Source organism: Falco naumanni, chromosome 11 (assembly GCF_017639655.2).
Source record: "Falco naumanni isolate bFalNau1 chromosome 11, bFalNau1.pat, whole genome shotgun sequence".
NCBI lineage: Eukaryota > Metazoa > Chordata > Aves > Falconiformes > Falconidae > Falco > Falco naumanni.
In genome coordinates, this window is record NC_054064.1 from 20,094,799 (window position 1) to 20,103,395 (window position 8,597).

An 8,597-nucleotide genomic window follows, 5' to 3' on the forward strand; every position below is an offset into this window, starting at 1 on the left:
CACAGGGAAAACCCCAAAAGGACATTGTGTCAGATAAACAAGAAAATGCTAAATGTATACATGTAAGAAAACCTATTAATTAAAAAAAAAAAGAAGAAGAAGAAAATTAGGTATATAAGTTAATGTGACCCCAAGGCAACATTGGCAGTTAAGTTATGCACTGACAGTTATGAGCCTGTTTATTCTATGCTCAACCATACATGGAAAAAAAAAGTACCATCAAGTAGAACAACAAAATGGACTTTTGTTATCCTAAAGATACAAAGTAGCAATAAATCATATGAAAAATATAAATGCTATATTTACATTTTCCCCTTAAAAAAATACCATCTTTAGAGGCTTTTATTTTCCTTATAACATTTGTTTAGCTGCCTATTCCAGGCAAAGCTGTAGGAGTTTCTGCCTGGATTACAAAAGTTTATAGAGCTGTACATGCTATCAGGAGCTACAGAGAGTTTTATCTGCAGGGCTCCTAGCAGTTCCCATTTCTTGGCCAGTGTAAGATGTATTTTTCATCATCACCTGTCACCTTTTAAGCGAGGGGGATAAGTACAGGGCCACAAAAATGCTACTGTCTTGAGTTTTGTGACACACTAAGGTGTATTGGCTGACGGACCTTGTCTGTGAGCAAGAGATGTGGACACAGGCAGATTTTTTATACTTTTTAATGCCTTGATTATTTTTTTAAAATCTGGTTTTTGTAAATGAGAATGAAAAGAAACTAAAATCAAGCTTTCAGTGTGTTTCTGCAGGACCCTCCCTCCTCCTATTGTTGTCCTAGAAGATACCTGGCAATAAAAGTAATTCGGGAAGACAGTACTGCCAGTCAGTCCCATGCAGGAGATAGTAGCTAAAGATGGACAGCAGCTGTGCAGAATGCTGTCCTGATATAAAAGCCAGTAAGCAGAACCAGACTGACACTTTGCAGCACAAAAGGTGCCAGAAGAAAGTGAAGATGGTGGATGCAGGAACCTGCAGTTGTGACACTTGCAGCTGTGTGTCATTACCTGCAGAAAGAGATGATTTTCTAGGGGAAAAAAAGATCCGAAGTAAAATCTTTGATATGTCAGATTACCAGATGACTCCATAGTCACGGATAACGTAAGCAGTCAAAACTCATGTATTACTACTGAAAAATATGAGATTGACTTTTAAGTACAACAGCAGCTGGATTAACATCATTTATCTTCTGGCTTCTGACCCAGCCTAGAACTACCAGTTCTCTTTTTATATTCTTATTTGCAATTTGATTTTGGTTGAGTCAAAAGGGAGTCTGCTTTGGTCTAAGTTGGTTCTTTTGATGGTGGGCCTGATAGTGTAATAATGAAGCACACTGCAGCTGTGACAGCTGCATTCAAAATATATCACATAACCTTTTGACTCAGGAAGGAACAGATTCAAAACTACCAAAAATCTGTGAAAACTTCCTTTTAATATTTGTCCCATATGATCAGAAATGGGAGTATATATTTCTAAGTATGTAAAGGCATAACATTTACTTGCTGAAATTCTATCTGAAGAAGTGGATCAAGAGGTTCTAAAAATTTCTAAATAACAGTACTGTGGATCAAGACCCATCAAAAGGTTAACCTATATAGATTACTGCCGACACAGTTCTCAGCAGATGCACAATTTCCAAAGGAAGGAGGAAAAACAGCAATTACTGTTCAAAACGATAACTGAGGTGTAAAATGAAGAAGTTCTTTTTCTAAGAAATGTCTGAGTTTCAAACCTGAACAGAGAACACTGAACTATATGCAAAAAAAAAAAAAAATGTGCTGTTAACATTTTCATTAGCAAATCACTAATAACAGAGAGCTGTTGAGTAACACACCTTCTGAGAATGTTCTGCATCTTACCTCAAGTGTAATCAACAGAGAGAAGAGGATCCATTAAACACTTAATAATAGGTGAAAGCATCAATTGATCTAGGTAGTAATTTAAAATCCACAGAAATATTAGAAATGTAGGAAAAGATCATGACTCAATGTCTTTACCCCAACCTTCTTCACTTAGAAGTGATGTTATCCCTACGTGAGATCCATGGGAGTGACTTGCAATTAGTAAGGGACCTTAACCAGCTCAACATGCAATGATGACAATGATGACATTCAAGAGAGCTTGTTATAATTGCATAGTATATTTAGTTGAACAAAGAGGTAATGGGAGAATTTTGCTATATAGCAGCTCGTCAGTACTGCTGATGCTACTCCTTATGCTTGACCATTTGGTCTGTTATATTTTATGTAATTAATTTTTCTTAAGGTGTTGAAAGCTTGTGTGTCATTTCCCTGCAGCCTTAACTATGATGACATACAAAGCTTAGTGCTTTGTCTCAAGATTCATCTCATAAAATGAGGGGCTATTATCGTTAATTGTGATGTACTTTTGAAGTAAAGAAGCTCTTTTGTTTATGATGTAATATATTATTCCTACTCAAATGCAAAAATTACTAAACTAAATTAGCAACTTAGTTTGCACTGAACTACTATCATGTACCAAAACGATAATTGACAGCTGAATTTTTGTGGTATAGTGCCAAACAAATGAAAAAGATTTTGTTAGTAGACAGAATGTGTATACTGTGCATCTTTCTTTCCCCCTAAATTCTTTGTCTCAACTAAGGGCATTGCTAGCTATATATCTCCATGTCACAGCACAATGTTACATAGCAAGACCCCAGGTGAACATGACAGTGTAGTGTGGCAAATGAGCTGAGACATGGGGAGTATTAACTCCATTAGCTGAAAAGGAATGCTGTGCCATTGCCAGTATACAGTTTTAGTATTCGCTAGCATGAATACTAGTGAAGAGATATGCTACAGCGTGAAGTTACTAAATTGAACACTGCAGATGAGAGAAACATCTTTGGCCCCTTTCAGTGATGATCTGTGCATCAGATCCTTCCTGGTTTTTTGCAGATAGAAACCCAGAATGTAATCAATGGGCTTGATGCAGCAGGGCAAGCGTTACCAGGAGTTTCAAAACAATCTTCTACTTCTTAATGGCCCATGAAGGAAGGAGATGAATACAAAAAAGAAATGCCATCCCAAATGCTGTTCTCTGTCTTGTTCCTGTAGACATGGCAGGAATTTATAAAAAGCAGTAAAAACTTATTTTTCCACCTCCAGGTAATTAAATATTTCTCTGAAATGTGCAGGTGATTGACTTTTCTGACCAAGAAAGCTCTGGGATTTTATAGGACAGGGAATTTATAATTATTAAGTTAGAGTTTGGTCCATGGTTGCAAGTGACTTCTTACATCTAATTTTCTATGAATGCCTAAAACCAGCACTGAGCACGATCTCTTTCAGAGATATTTCAGTCCTTCACTTGTTAATTTTCATTTGTAATATTGTGTGTTGATTAACATACTTTTGTTAACTGCTTTTGTAGGACAGCAATCCAGACTCTAAAGAGGCAGCTTTTCAGACTTTGTTGCTCTGTTTTACTCTTCTTTGCTCTGTTTTAGTCTGTATTAGAAAAACCTCTTTTATTTATCAGTGCAGTTGAGCATAGGCACAAGTAAATGTAATTTCCACTATTGCAATATAGCATATCCGCTCAGTGTCCTTTCCTCAGAATTCTCTGCAAATTTTACTTGCATTGCTGAACTGGGCAGGGGTCGTGTATTACACAGAGCATTTATTAAAACTGAAATACTTCACAATGCTTTTTAGTAGCTTTTCTCCATGGTTATATGTGTAGGTTGTGTTTTTTCTTAATCGTCCTTCTCTCAACTATGGTTGAAAAAAAGAAAAGAAATGAATAGCTGTTTCATCTACTATAATCTTCTCCCACACTCTGCTGCTTTCAGATACTGGCACGCACAGTCCCTCTAATTTCTGAGCTGTGAACTGCCCAGGGTAAGGGACCGTATTTCTTCTTTTCCTTCCACTTCCCAATACTGCCCTGCAGCTTTTCCTTCTTGCTCCCAGTGATCCAGCCAAATTAAATTCCTAATGTCAGTGAGCCCTCTTGAGCTGTGAAGAATTAGATTTCCCCCATTCATTTTATTTGTCTCTGAAATATTATGTACTAGGATACAGTCAGTTCCAGTATGCAGTATATAGTGATAGGATTCCACGAGAAATCCATGCTAAGTGAGACCTGTTATACAACTCACTAATCTCATATATTCACTGGTTCTACATCTTGCATCTCATCTCAGACCTATAACTAGGAAGAAGATCCACTTCTAATAATGTATTACGGAATTTACTTCTCTGTGTTGGTCCAGGAGGTGTGCAAAACATAGACTGCTTATATATACTGCAATTTAAACTGTGGTAGAAGTTCCAGACAAAAGTTACAGAAATTCACAGAGACATAGAAGACAGTATTAACACATTTGCTGTCAAGTGTGTAAGTGCAACAAGAACATAGGGTTGAGGAATCTATCAAGACCACTGAATTACGTCCCTTGCCTTTGCACCACCGATTTAATTTAAAATATATAGTCAAAAGATTTACTCAGTTACTGTTAACTTCTTTTGTGTTACCCTTATAGTTCTTTATACTGTGCTGTATTAGACATTATGGTTCTCTCAATTGCATTCTTCCAAAATCAAAAAGGCACAAAATATCTGCAGTCACTGATTTGACCGGTGGTGTTTTGTGGAAGTTTGTGTCTGCAAAGAAATAACAAGAAAATGAAAAAAAATGGTGAAAAGACAGAAGAAAAGCAACTGCCTTGGCCCTGCTCCCCCCACCCCACCCCCAGACCAAGCACAAATCCAACCCACCCCCCAAATCCAGTATGCTTTTAGTTTGGCCCTAAACAAACAAACTAACAAAAGAGCTTCAGAGGATTGTTGCTCTAAAAACTGAGAGAGAAATGGTTTAAGAATCCTGTCCCCTGTGCTGAGAGGAGCAGGGTTTTGCACACCTTTGAAGAAAGAAGCATTTCATCAATTTCTTCAGAGAGGGGGAACAGAGAAGGCATTTATTCTGACAGAGTCCTGAACTTCAACAAAATGCTTAGGTCAAGATGTGGCAGTAATTTGAAGAGCTTGTCTTTAGCCAATATCATCCTGAATGATTAAAGTAATTTAAGTCATATATTTAAATTAGAGCAGGCACTGCTGAAATACAGATTTTTTTTGGATAGTGTGTTTCATGTAATGTTGCATTTTCTGGACCAGGTGCATTAAGTTTCTGTGTTTCTGTGATGTTCCTCCCAATTTTATTCTGACCACTTTGTTGAAAGGAGTCAGAGCTACAAGGGTTGAGTGCCAGATCCTGATTTCAGACCATCCTGCATTCAGAAATATTCAAGACTGTGGGTTTTGGGTTGGCCCACTTCTCATTGTAATTAAATATATTAAACAATATTGGCCTTACTGCTGGTCCTTAGGGTATGCCACTATTAATCTTTCCTATACTGAGAATGGGCTGTTTTGTCCTGCTCCTTGCTTCCTGCCTATTAACCAGCTTTTAATCACTGACAAGAATTTACCTCTTAGCTTGTGGTTACTAAATTTCCTTAACAGTCTCTTGTGAGGAACTTTAACAAAAGCCTTTCAAAAGTCATAAGCATATCATACTCACTGCTGCTTCTTTAGCCACTGTTTTGTTTACCATTTCTAATAATCATAGTGGATTTGAAAAGCATGATTCATTGTAGTTAAAGCCATGTTTTCTTTCTTTATCACATTATTCTATATAACAGTCTTCTTTCCTTTAAATTATTGCTTTAATTTTTTTATGGTGCTGCAGTGTCTTTGTAGACTAATAGGAAATGTGCTGTACCATCTTCAGTGATATGACTTTATTTTTCTAGTACTCAAGAAAGCTTTTCTGCCAACATTTCAAGTGCCCACTCTCCCATAATTCATCCTAAAATAAAATCTGTTTCTCTTCCTGTTTATCCACTGGGTTCAGCCAGGGGATCTATCACACAGTTTGTTTGTTGAGTTCGCTGGGAATATGTCATATTATGATTCTGAAAAATATAAATATTTTTGTAAGGAATATAGCATGAAGCAGTCATATGATTCAGTATAGCATTGTCTTAGCTTGCAACAGACGCTCTGTAATATAGAAATTACTCTTCATCTCAGCTATTAATTTTCAAAAATATTTAAGATCAGGATTTCAAGCAATTTAGGCAGACAGCTGTGAGTCCTAATTTTATGCCTGTGAAATCAGGTGTCTGTCCATGCCAGTGGGCAAATAACCAAAGGGAAAGAAGGTGGGTGCAGCTTAAAAAGGGTGTGTGTGTGTTTATGAATTATCCTTTCAGTACTGAAGAGCCCAGCATAACACAGGCAATTCAGCAATCAATGTCAGAAATCTTCATTCTTCTCATTGAGTAAAACTCAACTCTTGTTAGTCTCATGCTCAGCAAGTCTAAGGATATCCAAGTCTGGCATGTGCACCAGAGTCCTTGAGTAAACTGATCTTTGTCTATAGAAGATAGTACTTGGTGTGCATTTGGGATACAGTGTGGCCCTGATTCTGAGCAGTGGCTCTAACTAAAAGCATAGTTTGTACCTCTCCTCATAATATTTTTATAGCATTTATGACATTGAGAAATAATTACAAAAGGAATTAATTAAACAACCCCCTAGCTACTATTACTTATTATCCTAAAATACCAAAAAGCAAAAATACCATAAAACACGTCTCTTTTATCTTCTGGCAGATGATTTGTTCATTGAACAGTAAATAGGATGGCACTGAAAATACACCACATAAAATGAGATGGTAGTACTGCCTTTAACAAAAGTGTTTCTAGAGAGCCTGTCACAACAGGGCATTGATCCCTGATTATAGTACTTAGGTACTACCATGGTATGAATAAATGATGATAGAATAAAAGTTTCCACTGCTGACTGCAGTACTCTGTGTGCTCTTTCAGCTTCCTTGGCAGCCCCTCTCTCCCCACCCTCCCCTCACCACTTCCCTGGTGCTTTTCTCTTGCTTCAGTCAATACCAATGCTTCAAGTGACAAATAAAATTTCTGTCTCTCAGTCCTTTTCTAGACTGCAGGTTGGAACAAGTGAACCATTAGTCACTTCATGAAATCCTCCTTTGTGTGACCAGGCTGAGAGCAGTTGCACCTTTATGCATATTTTATGCACATTTATGGGCTGCATTTCACAGTGCTGTATTTAGTTCCATTACAGTTTTCCATCATATTGCTCTTTTATTATGGCATTAATTATGTATTGTTTTTACTTTATCTTATAGTATTTTTTAATGTTATTTTCTTAGTTGTGTTTTATAATGTGTATAAAGCTAATTTGTAACAGTAAGGCTAATGTTACCCTGGCACTTTGCATTAGCCGAGTTGTTATTTTCTGAACGTTTTTGTTTGGGTACCTCTTAACTTCCCTTTTAAAAAAAATCAGCATTAAAAACTCTGAGACACCAAATAATTCATAAGCAAAGGGAATTTTTACAAAAATGCAAGAGCTTTTTTAGGAGGATGAGCTTCCACTGTCACCATTCCAGGTCACAAAGCAGCCATGTTGAAAGTGGGCCACCGTCAGCTGAGAGATGTGGTGACACAGTCACTAATGAAAGTGACTTAATGAAAATAGCACATAGATGTAGAGGCATGGCGATATAAAGGCTTTTCTCACCACAGATAGCTTTGATTCCCCACAAGTGATGATGTGCAGTGAGCCTCTGAGCTGGCAACGATTACATGAGTCAGTTGTCATTTGTGGGTTTTTCCAGAGGTAATTCAGGGCACCGAGAGAAGAATCCTATTGCCTTTGGGTGTGAGTCTATAACAGAAAACACTGGGGTTTTTTCAAGAGTGCTAACAGAAGTGTTACATATGCCAAATAATAGTAATGCAGGTAAAAGGGAAACATTATCATCACGACTTGTTGGGATACATTGTGATTTCTTGTGAAAGTAATAGTTATTGAGCTGTATAGGAGATGAACTTCTACCCAATATTTTCATTACACTACCCTTAAAAAAAAAAAAAAAAAAAAAAACAACCAAAACAAAAACAAAATAAAACCACAAAAAAAAAAAAACCAAAAAAAACCCAAACTGATTTACTGATTTTTGTGTGGTATTTAGAGGCTCTGATGAGGCTTATTTGAGTTCCAGGCTTTGGAATTGTAATTGTGGATATCAGTCTGCAGATATCACCAAATGATGACTGTATTGTTATGGAGGTAATTTCAGTGATACTGTCTGTGTTCTACTTAAGCTACTGAGTCCCAGTGGAAGCCAGAAGGTGGCTGGAGGTGTAGCACCCTTTGTAGACAGAATTATTCATACCAGGAGATTTGTATAGAGAACAATTTCTAGGTCATGTTAGAAACATGGGCTGCAAAGCGTACTGGTGAGAGTACTGCAACAGTCAGGGTGATTTTACCCAGAAATACAGTTATTTGACTGTGAGGGCAACGATGCTTCCAAAGGACGTAGTGGGTATGGGTGGCAAATTTAGTCTTGACATCTGAGCTCAGATCTGCCCTGTTCAGCAGCGCAGATGCAGCCGGTGGAGATGCAGACTAGCCCTGCAACGGAATTCACCTGCAGCTGTGGGGCTGCCCTGCCGCAGGAGTACGGCTCAGCCCTGGTGTGGGGAGCTACTGCAGGCGCAGCCGTGGTGCCTAGCCTGGTGC